The 9,776-nt window shown below is 38.9% G+C and overlaps 1 protein-coding gene across 1 annotated transcript in view; it reads left to right on the top strand.

Moving 5' to 3' along the window:
- Positions 1-499: 499 nt before the first annotated feature.
- unc5cb (unc-5 netrin receptor Cb) overlaps positions 500-9,776 on the top strand; it is a 137,849-nt gene continuing 128,572 nt past the window's right edge. Inside the window, exons 1-3 of the mRNA XM_077738157.1 lie at positions 500-661; positions 1,904-2,011; positions 2,090-2,190. The gene's annotated coding sequence lies outside the window, so the exon portion shown is untranslated. The remainder of the gene's footprint in view (positions 662-1,903; positions 2,012-2,089; positions 2,191-9,776) is intronic.

The raw sequence follows: 9,776 nt of genomic DNA, 5'->3' as shown, positions 1-9,776 counted from the left end.
CTTTTTCATGATTGCACACATTTAAAGACCCCCAACCTTTACTTATCTCTTGATATTTTCATTTTTAAAATGCAAGTCTCCCATTCTCCAATTAAACAATCCAATTCATTCCTAAACACCCAGACAGAATTTATGAAACTGCTCTACTTTGTAATCATACAGTCTATCACTCTCTTCTGGCCTCCACATTTATATCAGATGCTTTCAGTATTTCACTAAGCAAAAATCCCCCATTTTTCCACTCTCCACTTCATGCCATCATAAGATTTCTCTTCACTTTGCTTTTAAAGGCTTGCTTTATGGACTTAATTATGAGGACGGTCTACTCTTTCGCCTGCAAGAGGTGCTATTAGCCCAGCAGCGGGGTTGCTGCTACGTGAATTGTTTGCAGAAAGTATAAAAACGTTAACTATTTCTACACAGTCGCCTGATGATGTAGTATTTCACTTTGGCCTGCTATTCCTAGAAAAAGGCATGCATTAACATTTTGCTACATATCGTAGTTCTATGATTTCACCGTGGATTCGGTGAAATTATGGTATACAGCCGATGACGGCAGTAACAGTACTAGTACACGTGGCTAAAGCTACCTGTACTAAAGTCGGCAGAAAAGTCGTTTGAATGAAAATAAGAAATGAGAAGGACAGACGTGAGAAACAAGGTAAAATCTAATTTGTGCAAATTGTAGTGACATTGATGAAGATGTTTTATGTGTGGATATGTATAATTAAATGTTATTATGTCTAGATCATGTATGGGTAGTAGAAATAAACCTGGTGATGGCCGGTAGGAGCACTTCTGATGCTGCTCAAGGTGGTCCTCATTGTGCTTAGGGACGTTGTCAGGATAGCCAGACATATGAAAAAATAGTGGAAACATTGATGGTAGGCTGGTTGGACACTCTAAATTGCCCCTAGGTATGAGTGAGTGTGCATTGTTGCCCCCCTCCTTCCCACCCTGGGATGGGCTCCAGCACCCTCTGTAACCATTGTCAGGATAACCGGTTTAGAAAATGAATGCATTGTAGTTCTGGTATACAATTGCTCTGCATTGTATGTACTACTGCACATTCAAACAAAAACTGTAAGTGAACTTTGAGAACATTTGTGCATAGTTGAGTCATAAAAGAGATTGATGGCCCTGGTTATGGTTTGTGTGTGTGTGTGTGTGTGTGTGTGTGTGTGTGTGTGTATGCAGGCTAAATGTTTGAGCATACCTCATTCAATGCAATACAAATGATAGTCAACTAAAGAAAACAATAGCTTTTTGAACAGCTTTTCACAGGACAGTATTGTTTTCGCAATGTATTTAACACCATTTTACATGTCAAAATATGTGCGAACTGAGCACATATTTAGAAACAAAATTAGAAACATGAGTTCATACTTCACAGAGAGTAATAAAAACCCATAATTCAAAAAAGTGATGCTTGTGCACTTTAAATTGTGGCTAGTGTATACATTTCAGATCCAAAAAAGCATGCATCCATGCAGACGAATCAAGTCGACATATTTGTATGACAGCCCAATCGTCTTTGTATTCCAACAGGAAAGCATTTCTTGGCTCGCCTCTGCCTTCCTAACCGATTGTTGTGTTTTCAAATGTCAGAGTGTAACAGGAGGGAATAGCTTCAGAAGCTGCGGGAAGAATAATATCACATGTTTGCTCTTCTAGTCAACATCCAAACGCCCGCAGCAGTGCCTTGGTGGATGTACTCCTGCAACTACTAGACAATTCTAGTGTCCTTTTCCCCCCCTCCTCTCCTTCTCTTCACCTTTTCTTGCCTCTCCCACATAAAACTACAATATGTCACGGGTAAAATTTGAGGCAGATGATTCATAAACGTGCAGTTGAAAGCTCAGCAGTGGATAAAATGCACTAATAGACTCTCCACCACTCACAGGATCCATTTAGGAAACAGTATCTGCACTCCCGGAGGTGCTGTAGCATCCATTCTAGGTGTCAGGAAGGGATGATTTCTCTTGAAGTTATACTGCAACGTTCACTTAAGGTAATACATACACACACATGGACTCTGAGTGCACAACCGTGATTAATTAATCTACTTTTGATCTGCTAATAACGCAAGGTCAGAGAGAGCTGAGTCAATCCTATCAGGAAGGCCTCACTAAGTGTGGAAGATGTCAGCGTCTTGGCGTCATTCGTCTTCATAACGATTCCACAGTAGAGGTGAGTACAGTACTATTTTACAGTCTACTCACATTCCAATATGCTTAGTTTGAGCTTCACAGTTAGGAATAGTCAACAAAATCGTTCAATCTCGTGGCATGTGCTGAAGACTAAAATGTCCTCGCAATTAAAACTAGTCAACCAGAAATTAGTAACTGTGAAGCTCCTGATATTTGTTCATAATTTGGCAATTTATCTTCCTTGACATTTAAGGTAAGGAAATGTACAATTTGAAAGTGTGACAACCTAGCAGCGTGAAGTGTTTAAGGTATTTTATCGGAAAATGGTCCAATAATCATGTTTAATTTGAGTATTTTTTCCTACATTGTGTTCAAGAAAGACTAGATTATATGATATCTGTAAAAATGATTCATGATCATTATTCTGTGGTATTTGAGTGGGTTAAGATGGATTGCTCGGAAAATAGTCGGGCAGAGAATAGTACATATAAAGCACAATACAGAAATACAATTAATACGATTAAAACTGTAAATTTTTCCCCACTCTATGATCTAAAAGATAATGCAATCTTTCTTTGAGCACTAACTTGTTTGGCAGACAAATCTGGCTGCCAAACGTAAAAGTTTACATAATATACTTTGGAAACCAGACCAAAAAAAAAAAAAATAGCTCCCTTCCATGCATCTACTACCTCCCATTCTGTCTGTCACAAGATGAAGACAAGTGTGAGGGAGATGTTCTTCTGAGCGTCCTCCATCTCTATCCATCACTCCGACGCAGATGTCCCTGACAAACATTACGTTAAAGGTGATGTCCTCTACGGGCTTTGCTGCTTTATATAAGTCTCCCCAGTATTGCAGTGTTTCTGAAGAGGATGAATCTCAGTAAAAAAAAAAGAAGCGGCACTGCCTGTTTGGAGCTTATCGCCATGGCCACAGGGCTCCTTTTTAATTTTAGCGCACAATCAAAGCCTTGTGTTGCAAATGATTCTCGCTCACACAACTGCTTCTTGAGTGCCATTAACATTGGAGCATTAAGACGGAAGTGAGGGTGGAAGCACAGCGTTTCTTGAGAAGGGAAGGCAGTCTATGAAATGAAATTGACTTTAACAGCAAGGTACTGAACATTCTAGTTACAGCCTCAAATGTCAAGATCTCAACAGCTGAAGCTTATCTGAACAAATATTCTTTAAAATGTCACTTAAGAGATATTTTTTTTTAAATTTCATTTAGTACTTTATAGAGCCAAAACATTCTCGCATGAATTTTCTCTAGATTTTCGCCAGACCTCCCGCGATCCTAGTGAGGATAAAGCGGTTAAGAAAATATTTTGATGAATGAATGACTTTGAATGCAAATAAATCTTGCTCAAGGCATGTACTATGAAAGCGACAAGTGCAGTGTTTCAAATAACTATAAAACATGGAATTACAGTCCGTACAATAGTTTGGTATAAAACCCTACTCAATTGTCAGTAAAATGTAAAATTTAGGGATGTTTTTATAACTCGTAACTTTGAAAAAAGGTTTACGATGACATATAGTAGATGGACTTGAATCTGTCATTAACCCCAGCCAAGAGCCCCCTGGTCAGTTACCCCCTGGCATCCATCTTCATTAAAAATAGTGCACTCTGAACAGATGGTCATTAACAGCGCTGCACCCCCAACCCAACACCCTTTTTTTAAGCAAATCTCTATATGGGAGGACACTACCTAGAGGACACCCATCATGTGTCTGAACCTGAGAAAATAGTAGTTGGTATACCACCTGCCAATGGGGCTGTGGATGTGGAAACCACTGAACAACCATGCTTCCAGTTGGGTTGATTTTCAGACATTTTGTATCATTTTTCTCCAATAATTCTGGCTGAAAAATGTAGAGAACATCCTCATCATGGAATTCTTCCTAAATATTTCAAGTCACGAGATTAAAAGCCCAGGTTTGCAGCCTAGATGCATCGGGAGGGATGTTTTCCACAGCATGTTATACTTATAAAACTCCGTGCAGCCATTAGACAAATAACAATTCAGAACAAATTCCACGAGAACAGACAATTCCACAGAGATTATAACTCGATATCGCCCTCCAACCCGAAAAATGTTGTCCATATCCTTATTTTTATGGACCTTCCATGACATGATTTTCATTTCAAAAAACAACAAGCAAGACATTTGTTATAAGGCAATAGAAGTTTGTGTGTCTGCCTCCTGGGCATGCATGATAGATATGCATTTGGACAGTATACATGGAGCTCTTGTTACATGCCAGACAGACATCATCAGGTAGACAGGGGGTGTGCACAGGGGGTCAGGGGTGACAGCAGGGCATCGGCAAGCACATCATTTGTCTTCTGCTGATTGTTATCCTCTACTGTCACCCTAACAAGGAGATGACGGCGTAGATCACGCTCACACACACACGCACACAGGTGAAAAGGGCAACAGGCTTCCTGTTAGTTATGTGGCCAAAAAGCTTGTCTTCTGTGATTTTGCCTCAAGTAATTGGTCTCATTAGTGGATCTAGGTACAGTAGTATATTTTCCAATTACGTCAGTGGCTAAGACTTTTTTGAATAGCAAACTTCATGCATTTACTTCAATTTTTTTAATGTACTATTTCTTCTTCTGCAGTCTGGTATTTTATCTGTTTTCATTCAGTGAATTACTGTTCCAGACTACTATAGGTGAAATGCGCCATATTGATTCGCCATTTTTGTGGTGCATACGGCATCTCTTGGTGTGTGTGTTTTTGGGTGAAGATGTTTTTGGTTGAGGGTTTTAGTAGAGTTTTGCAGTTAGGTTAGAACTTTATTTCATCCTGCATTTGGGAAATTTCTTGGTTGCAGTAGTAAGACAGACAAAACATTGTAGACCTCAGTAAAAAAAAAAACTAAATACCAAAATTCAATAAAAAAAAAAAGACAGAAAAGCAGCAAAAACACAAATCAAGGAAGATGAACTACCGATACTGGCTGCCACTTGAGTGGCGCCATCTTGGTTGCAGTAGCAAAAACACATTCAGACACTAAAAAAGACATTGTAGAGTTGGTTAAAACTGGAACCACACGAAGGAAGTCTTCTGCAGACTGTGACTGAATTGAGAGGTGTATTTGTCTGCATTTTCTGAGTGTAGGGTGTATGGCAATTTTGGTAAATGTTAAAAGGATTTGTCCTGTGTGTGAATATTGATTATACGAAATGTATATGCCAGTTAACTATGTGTAGAATGCATAGTACACAGTGAAACCTTGTGAAAATTAGCGACATGGATGATGAATGTATAAATAAATATTTTTTAACATTCATTTAGTCGGTTAACATCCATTTGCCTTATATTTTCTGCTTTTTTGACCTTTAGATTTTTGAAACGCTACCTATTGTAATATGTCGGCGTGACTGACTCCCAAGAGGGAAATGGAAAAATATAATCATGTAGGAAATATGAAAAGCAATCATATTTTCTGTATCAGTAAGCAGGTCTGATGTAGCCGGGGGTCGTTCTGGCTCGCTGCTGTTGCTTGGGGAGCATTTTTGTAGCCCCCCTAGGCTCACCTAGTTAATTAAGTTGAAAAAAAAACATATATATAAATATATTTCTGCCTTTGGAGCCGTGCAACTTTCACGACTAATTCTCCACACTGTGAATTAGACACCGTTTTTTTTCTATTTGTGTGCAACATAGAATCCCCTCAAATTTGCTCTCTGCTGTAATTGTTACGTGGAAATATGCAGCAACACTTGAAACACATTGAAAGAAAGTTGGAGAAATTGGCTAATAGCTATAGAAGTAAATGCATTTTGACCAAGGAGATAAAATAGTAGTATTGTTTAGAATTTATATATATTAGTCACCTTAATGTGGGTGTGTATGTCTATCAAATACATTCACTCTTGCATTAAGCATATTATTCATTCCTGTAGTGACAGAACAGGCTTCCACACTCAAATTCTTGTGTTTCCAATTCATCTTGTGATGCAAAATAACCTGCAAGTACGTAAAAAGTCTTGGGTGCATTTTGTTGTCGTGATGACACAAATTATCATGTTTTTTTGTACTATAATGAACATTTAAATTCCTTTACTGGCTACCGAACTGAGTCCTAGTGTGCTATTTGCGAACAGAACAAGTCTCCAAAACATGCATACCCTCTCACTGCCTGTGTCTTTAATGAGCACGTGTCATCCTCCGTGTATCATTGTGTATGCAACCTCGGTTAGGGTTCAAGTGTCATTTTGCATTTGCCCACACAACCGAAGGGAAAACAATATTCCCTCAATGCATAAATAATGGACATGTGACAAGGCCTGCTTATTTTCCCACTGATTGGAATAAACAAAATATATTCGTAAAGAAACATCCTTATCATGGTTGCATGATGGTCTAAGCATTCTGGGAAATTTTTTGACAAGGGGCTTTACTTCAATATGTTGTTGAAAATTTCCATAAAATTCCAACAAACTGTCCGCCACTTTACGTCGACCAATACTTTGACTTTTAAAGTGATAGGGCAGGTTAGCATAAATAAAACAATTTCTTGCTATAACTGAAAGATTTGGCACATTTTTAGCACCTCTTTTCATCTATATTTTATGTATTTTGAAGCAAATAACAGGAATTCCTTTTCAATGCATATTAGAGACATTCCAGGGCTCCATCTTAATGAACCCAAAATTAAAAGCAAGTACCCTTGACAGATGGACAACGGTACTTTGACGATATATATCAATATTTGCCCACGCCATCTAAAGTGCATGGAATGAAAGTCATCTCATTTAGTTTTTTGCTTGGTTAACGTCTAAAGGCTATTGAGTTTTTTGGAACTAATTCATAGTCGTTTTCATCATTTGCCATGGGAGCAGTTGTGTTCAACTTTTTTTTGTTTCCATTTCGTATAGACAGTCCACAAAACAAATGGCTAACCTCACTCTTAAACTGTTTATCTTTTATCAGACTCATAGGGCCACGCGAACACATCGAATGGCGCTTTACGACGTGCGGCGTTGTGACAGGTAGAGCTTTTGTTCACTACCTTGCGTGGGAATAATAGATCTGTTTAGCGTTAATCAATGTCTTGTGCGGGCTCATTGAGCAGTGCACTCAGCATCCCGCGTTTGTGTCAGAGAGCCTTTTAATCTAATTGGACATTAAACTCCTGTCATTATTCGTCATGCACCCAAGACTTATTTACGGCACAGCCGCTTGCTTGTCTTTACCTTTTCATTACAGCATGACAGTCTACATCAGCAAAGTCATTAAAGGGAATGAATCAAAGAGGCACACGCTGACGTGGGGCCGAAATGTGTAATTTAATAAAATGCTTGCTTGGCCCGCACATCATTCATATTGTTTGTGGGTACAGCCTTGCAGGTGAGCTAGTTTCTCTGCCACTAAACTACAGAGAGTGGATAGATAAAAGCTAGACACCGCTGTTCAAATGACAGGTTATTCTAATACGTACAATGAAAACCTAATAAAGCAGATATTATAATTAGTGTTGGGGCTGCGTTCAGAGTCAACTAATCACATTCAGACTTATGTTAAATGGGAGTCAACATACATCGAGCACAGTTTAACGTGGGATCTATTAATGCAGTGGTTGGACACACAGGTGGACGAGGGGGTTGCCAATGAGGACATTCCTCTCAGGGACTTCAGTGTTTGTGTGGTTAATGAAAGTTATTCCTGTGCAACGATGTCTCGCGTTCTCAAGGAAGGACTTCGTACTAGTGAGAAAGTCATTGAAACTCTTCACAGAACTTGCTGCAGTCTTCCCTCATTTATCGAGACTTCACTTATTGTAAATTCCCTTCTTTGCGATTATTTTCTGCTGTTAATAATTAGTACTATTGTTTTAAGTTCATAAAAATGGCAAATTCCATGCTGAAATTTGTAAGTGGAAACCACTCCCTGGTCTTCCACTTGCTACTAGGACTCAGCACCTTGCAAAATTCAAACATATTGTCAAAAAATAATATAGTTTGGAATTTCAAAAGGTTGTATTGAATACTGCTTCCAGATTGTCAAATGTGGGGATGTCATGTGACATTGTTTGTTAGTCTGTTTAACAACTTGTGATGCTATTTATATTGATTACGATGCACTATGCAGGCATGAAGCCACTTGCTAGTGTAGAGGTTCACTCGCCTGACAAATGTGGGCTCGGTTCCCGCTGTTGGCTGTATGATTCTCAGTGTGCATGGTCATTTGTCTCTCTGTCTACCCTACGGCTGACTGGTGATCAGGCTGACCAAAGTCAGCTAGGATAGGCTCCGGCAACCCCCGTAAGCCTTACGAGGCTGCGTTCATACATTCCATACTACTAACTACTGTGGATGTTTGTTTGCCATCTGTAAATGATCCTTTATTCCTTAAATTATACATGGTTAGTTGTAGCTTAATGAAGTTGTTTTCTTAATGGAGAATGAATATGTTGTTTATTGAGATTATTCTGTGTTGCTACTGTTCCACTATGTACACTAGTGTCCTTGAGTTAGGGAAAAAAAGGGAGATGAGCGTAAAGTATGCACGTTTGCGTGAATACTGTGCTTGTTTCGTTTATTCACCCGGCCTTATTCGGGCAATACAATACAATCAAGAATAGAAAAGTGCGCATTGGTGCAGTATTGCTCCTGTGAGGGGAAACAATGTCTACATTTCTTTTTGGTGGTGCCTTGAGGGCCACAGTTTCTTCGGTCTTGTTTAATCTAACAAAAGGGCAGCTGGAGGATGTTCGAGGGGGCGTCCTCGTTCATTTCCCAGCGTGCACGCTGCGACTAGAGATCGCCTTTCATGGCTGTTTTAGCAAGCACTTTAAATGGAAATGTACTTGACATATAAAGTGGTATAATTATTGAATGTTTGAACTCCACTTAGTATCTCTGAGAGGAATCACCTTATGAATGACTGACCAGCGCTTTGCCTGCTTAACATCCTTTTCCGGATCTGTAATTTTGAATTGAGTGTTTTTCCACAATTCTCCATTGCTGTACAGCAATTACAGCCAGTGAACATTTCATTAGGCTAATATGTCTTGGCTGAGCTGGTGTGACATTATTGTGCTGAGCGTACTGTTTTCATCACATTGCATGGCAATAAAAATAAGGGGGCGACACACCCACTAAGCCCTTCAGAAAGCAGCAAAATTAATTAAGTTTGTGAATGCAACGCCTTCTTGGCAAATTAATTTGTTGCAGGCAGCTTGTAGTAAATAGTTGTTTGCTTTGTTTCATCAACCGTTGCTGTCTACAATTTTTCATTGATCTAACTTGGAAAGTGGGGATTTCTTCCATAATATGGTACTAGTGCGTCAGTGTATTGGTTATTATAACACATTAGAAAATTACAAAATGTAATCTGTAAAGTTCCTGATGTAAAAACAGCAACACTCTTTCTTACAAATAATTCGTCATTCCATAATATTACACCCAAAACTCTTAAATGTTATGCTCTTGGAAAGAATCTGTTGATTGGTCACGCTTGGCATTACCAGGTGTACCGATCAGTATTATCAAGCATATTGGATCAATGCGCCACAAAACGGCTCAAAACAATATCTTTGTATTTGTACAGAACATTTTTAAACTTAATATACATCATGGCTAAAGTATTAGATGGAGATAACCTCG

Source organism: Stigmatopora nigra, chromosome 17 (genome assembly GCF_051989575.1).
Source record: "Stigmatopora nigra isolate UIUO_SnigA chromosome 17, RoL_Snig_1.1, whole genome shotgun sequence".
Lineage (NCBI taxonomy): Eukaryota > Metazoa > Chordata > Actinopteri > Syngnathiformes > Syngnathidae > Stigmatopora > Stigmatopora nigra.
This window is presented reverse-complemented; position numbering and strand designations above follow the sequence as displayed.